Source organism: Varroa destructor, unplaced genomic scaffold (assembly GCF_002443255.2).
Source record: "Varroa destructor unplaced genomic scaffold, Vdes_3.0 BEIS01000001.1, whole genome shotgun sequence".
NCBI lineage: Eukaryota > Metazoa > Arthropoda > Arachnida > Mesostigmata > Varroidae > Varroa > Varroa destructor.
Window position 1 is genome coordinate 23,686,697 of NW_019211454.1, and position 6,053 is coordinate 23,692,749.

The following is a 6,053-nucleotide window of genomic DNA, read 5'->3' on the forward strand; positions in this document are numbered from 1 at the left end:
TTTGCATAGAAGGGATGTGGACCTCTTTCTATAGAAATATGGAAAACTAAAGTGAAGAAGTTTACGTAAACTCAGAGAGCAGTGACGTTCTGAGTGTATGTAAATGAAATGGTGAATTGTGATGGAAATATTCATATCCATTGCTAACGAAGTAGATTGTTGTATTCAACTACTACCTGTGCTACTGCTGACCTAGTCAACCTTGCAGGATATTTACTCAAATGCAAATGCATTCAATATATATATATATATATATATATATAAGAACTAGCTTCCTAGAAAGAAAACGTCTGTTTTCTTTCAGTTAAAGGAAAGCCAGTTTTCTGTGGAACAAAACAAACTTATCATAACGAAGATCAGTGATATACAAACACTTCGTACTGAACAAAACCCTTTGTCTTGAGTCTTACGAAAGGTATCGCCGGAAAATGTTCTATCAACCTCACGACAATCCAACTTTCTGCGAAGGTCTACATTATTGTCGGTTTCCACGTGGCTTCTTAAAAATTCGAAGAAGACTCTAATGAGGCGAACCGGAAGGTCTTCAATAGATTTTAGGTTCAAGGGTGTCGAAATGGCCCTATAAGCCAATTTTTATACATTTAGATAGAAATGGAAACTTTTAAAAGATAAGAATATTAGCTACCAATTGCATCGCCTAGGTAGGTCTAGACAGTTACCCTTTCTGAGGCGTTGACTTTACTTAAAATATTTTAACCGTTTTGAGCGCTTAAGTTTTTGGAACTTTTGGCCGCTATCAGTCCAATAATAATCCAAAATTAAGTCCCGTAGGACTTTTTGTTTGTCGCACGTTTGAGCGACACTTCATACCTACCAGTACTGCTTGAGGTACGGTTGCTAATAAAATTCTTATTGAAATACCTATTTCCGATTAGATACAACCGAAGCAAAGAAAAATTCTCAATTTAAATGCGCCACCTATATAAAGGGTTCCAGAAATGCAAGAGCTCAAAAATGCTAAAAAGATAAAAAAAAAGTAACCGTTGACGCTAATCTGCACGATCTAATTGGTAACTGAGTTTTTTTTGCCGCTAATTGCTGTGTAAAACACGTAGATGTATCAAAAATGGCTCCTTGAACTCTTTTGATGAATTTTCGAATCTATTAAATCAAAATTCTATTGAGCATTTTCCCTTATTAAACTCTCAATTCTGAAAAAGAAATTTTTGAGAGACCGCGTAAAAGCTAACAATAATGTAAACCGTCGATTTCCGAAAAAACGAGGTTTTCTGTTTTGGCTAGATTTTGTTGAGGGTGGCCAAAATTGGGCGGTAGCTAATCTTGGCTAGAATTGTTAAAGTGTTTTCTCGCATGATGGGCTCATTATTTTGCAATGGAAAAAATTGGGTTTTCTTCTATCACAGAGAATAGCAGATGTGTGCATGCTAGCTATGACAAACAGCCTTCGAAATTCTGTCCAAATTTGAATGCCCCATGCTATACATATTGATCACTCATTAACTCGTAGTGGACTAAACAATAGGGTCTTTCTTTATTAGCCCTGATGTATTCTTTGTTATAGTAGGTTGTTAGTGAAGGCCCTGTTTTTTTCCATACGAAGGGTTTAATTCACGTACATTTAGTCCTAAGTGACGCATTCCATGAATTAGAAGTCTTAACCTATGCGCCCGACACAGATAATCCATGTAGTCTTATAGAGTATTACCTTGTAAAAATTCTTGGTTCAGCCCATAAAATTGCTTGTTTTTCTGATCGGAATGTTGAGAAATTCATCTCTGCTATTAGCAGGTCACACCTATGGACAATCGATGCACATAACTTAATCAGTATTATTTTGCTTGCATAGCAGAATACTAAGACCTATGCGTTTCCATAAAGTTACGTGGTGACTTCGCTGTCAAATTGCCAAAGATATTGAAACCTGTTAATAGATAGTTTAATCAACAATGACACAACACTTACCACCATAGCTAATATTACTTGTAGATAATAGTAGTGGTACCAGTACGTAATATAAAGCCTGATTTTTTCAACTTCTCTCTATGATATACCAAATTTGTTGAGCATCTGATGAGTTGGGAACGAGTAGGGAAGTAATATATCATAATAATAGCACCGGTAATGGTATAACACCAGTAAGCTCTTATTTACTATTAAAGGCTTTATTTTACATACTTCGTTTAGCTGTACTCTTAAGTAGCTGAAGTGCGGTAGTTGATCAAGAACTCACATAGAACAAACCCTAATGCAACCTTAATGATGTAACCGAAAATTCGACAAAGTAACGCAGGAAAAGTTTAAGGCTTTTTAAGTTCATGGTTTCGCAACTTGTGTCTTATGCAGATACTGCGTGTGTTCATTTATTACGCCACATATTTCGAGCTTTGGTAATAGACAAAGGTTAGATAGGGGTTAATGGGCATTCTGTATCATTCCGCACAAACCGCAGCGATCCGTGTGGACCTCTGTTCAACCATCATCGTTACTCTTCTTGAGTCGGCACGTTAACAGATCATCGCTATTTCTTAATTTTGGCTCCACGTTCGTTGGACTTATAATTCTATCCCCCTTGACAAGTGAGCTTTATCAATCGACTAATTAACAGACTAATAAACATGGTATTCTATCCAAGGACTTGGATAGCCCCGGGTAACCGATATTTCTGATCCAACCAGACGCACTGGAACAGAAACGGATGTTAAAAGTCCAATTCATAAGCTATGACTGAAAGATGAACTTAGTATTACTAAGTTTTTAACGATAGAAAGCGAGCAGAAAATTTCGAAGGAATAGAGAGCGAGCAGTTCTCGTTTGACGAATAGGAGTATATTTCGCTTGGCTTCTGTTTACGCTAAATATCTTGATCCAGCACTAGGAAATTGACACGAATCTACCTAGAAAAGCAGCAATTTTTGTGTGAAGCGAAAAAAGGCGTCGTCCTTACCTATTGCCTGTGCGGAGAGACTTTTAACTGAATCGACGGACCGCATGTGTCGGTAGGGTCCAGATGATTGTGGCGAAATAGACACCGTCTAAGCTTATGGCATTTTCATCCCATGGTCCGAATCAATGGCTAAGTGTTCATCAAAAGCTCAATATGAATACGCGATAGAACACTCTACAAGACATATTTTTTTTTTTGTATATAGATATTCCCATGTTGACTGAATCCGCACAAGCGAAACCCTTTCATTTTAAAGTCGAACTGACTTTACTGAAAGATACGACAACACGGGTGCCGACACCGTAAAAAAAAAGCGAAAGCAGATGAAGCTGAGATGTCGAGTTACGCTTCCCTATAAAGTTATACACGAGGGAGGCTGTATCGTTCTGATATTGATGGTATAGAAACGCACGCATACACTTATGGAATTTCTAACATCTACCGCACAGTATGAAGTGATTTAATATTATTTTTGTAAATCAATTTTCGTAGAGAACAAACGAATACTTGAGTGGAATATCACCGCCAAAACGTATTTACTAATATATTGTCAGATCGCCCCATTCAAAAGATTATGTGCTCTATTAAGTTATGAATAAGTTCACGCCATTACTGAAACGCTACAGCTTCGTTAGTATGTATATATATATTTAATGTATATAAATGAAATCGCTATATATAAAAGATTTAAGAAGACACTTCAAATCATAACTCCCTAGCTAGCTGTGTATGCCTCTTAGATTTCTTGGCTCGAGCAGATCTTTATCTTAAAAAAGAACAAACAGTATATATAAAGCAGGGATAACCTAGCAAGGAGCTTCTAGCGGATAAATATGAAGTGTTTTTTCCGGCAGATTTTCTTGTTACACAAATTTGGGGACAGTAAAGCAACGACGGTTGTTGTCTCTCCAATCATTTGTACTTAGGATAGAGCAATTGGTATGAACTTCTGTGCAAATGCTTTTTTCATTTTTTCGATGTTAACCCCACTATGATAGTCAGTCATTGCCCTTGTTGCCATGGCCGTTTTATAGCATCTTCTTTATTCATCTACGTATATTGTTGCTCATGTATACTTATGCGTGTCGCTTCCTTAAGTATGTACATATGTGCGTGATGTGTTGTTTGCCACCTTTTGTGTCCTTCCGTTTCTATCTTTCCTTTTTTCCGCCTGCTTGGCCATTTGTCGGCCTCTTTCTCGCTCTGTGCGTGAGTGCCTTGACTCTAGCATACGCACCGTATTTTGTCCATCGTCACCGCCATCATCTCCAAGATGCCTATCTATACAGTTGTATGTGTCGATGCGTTTTCGGTGGCGGTCGACAAAATAGGATGAGAGACAGAGTCAGCGAGTGACTTAGTGGTATCGGTGTTGTGCGTGATTCCTGCTTCTGCTGTTACCAGAGGCCTCCGTTTGCGTTGCTCTGCCGTGGCGTCCCAAGTGCTGGCGTTGTCTGCGGCAGAATCTGTGAATCTGAAAATAAAGATAGACACACACATGCCGCATACATACAATCACACACACACACACACACCCATGAGAGAAAAGACACGGAACATAGCCACCGACTTACAAAATCCGACAGCACCAGTAACAACAACAACATCAACAGCAACAACAAAAATAGCCGTAAGCTGTGACGGGCGGGCTTGTCTGTGGCCGTTGTTGCTGTCGGGTAGCAGCCGGTGATTGCTATAGCGGAGCTTATGCCTGCTGTCCGCTTGCTTGTCCTTATATATCTATACACGTTTGCCTGTTGTGTACCGGCTCGATTCCAAGAATCGCCCTAGCGGAGGGCCGGCGGACTGAGGGGCGGGAAGGCAGGCAGGCAGGCAGGCAGGCGGGCGGGCGGTCGGTCGGTCGGTCGGTCGGTCGGTCGGTCGGTCGGTCGTTCGTTCGTTCGGCCGGCCGGCCGGCCGGTCGCCTAGTGACTGAGAAAAAAAAGACGAAAAAGAAGGAATGAGAAGGAAGAAGAAGGGAAGGAGCAACAATCGAACCGAACAAAGCTGAGCTGGCTGAGCAAAACTCTGATACGGACTGAACATAACTGAATGCGGACAACACGAGAACGAAACCACGATAGAGTGGGCTGCTTTTGCGGGGAATCGCTTTGGTGAACGGGCGAACGAACCAATCTACCAGCGAATACGGCCGCGACGATAGTCTTTGTGGCGGATGCGACGCCTGTGATTCTGCCATCGCAACTACTATTAATACTACAACAACCAGTAAACGGCCTTCTGACTCTTGACTGTTCCCTCGATCGCCTAATACGTGCGCATACAACGCTACCAGAGTGGAATATAGCAGGACAGGACGTGAACGAACGGCTATGAAAACACATAAGGACAGAGAAAGCAGTAGCACAACAAAAGAAGAACAAGAAAGCACCTATGCAAGAAGTGGCCGCAACAGACGCAGCGTGATCGAGTCCAATGGAATTGAATGATGCTGGCGGTAGTGGACCATCCCTAACCTCTGTTGCCCCACCATAGTCGGAAGCATCAACTTACGGAAAGCCATTATAGCGCAACATTAGCCACCAACTGAGGCTACAGCGGATTACAACGACACCATTACACTACCGTACCGAGTTGAATCACTTTCTTGATTCGAGTCGAACAAGGATAGCCTTTGAAGCCGGTTGCGTATTGCCGATACACTAGCGGTGGTCGCACAATGAATCCCGTCGTAGTGCGTCACCCACAACTGCTGCGCCATTTTGTCATTCCGTAAATTTCACTCCGATTATTGCTATTGTTATTGTTGTTGCTACAGCTGCTGCTGCCATGGTTATCCCAAGGTTATTGCCAACGGAGGCGGTAAACAACAATGGTGATGACAGTGGCATTATGAGAACGCGGCTACCGTGAGTTATGATTATGTATATCACAAAGCGGGAAAGATCTATTATTTCAAAGCAAGTAGACAGTTAAAAGAAACGCTACCTCATTGGCCGTATATTGTGCTGAGTCTGCCGCCTATCTGGCTGTCGCCATGCGTTGATGTTTTCTCCCATTCTGCCTATTCCACCTACTGCCGACAATCTGTTCAGGTCGCAATTGTAAGTTGGTATTGATGTTGTCTATAGCTTCGACCTCTAATAGTCATCTTGAAGCTTCTAAA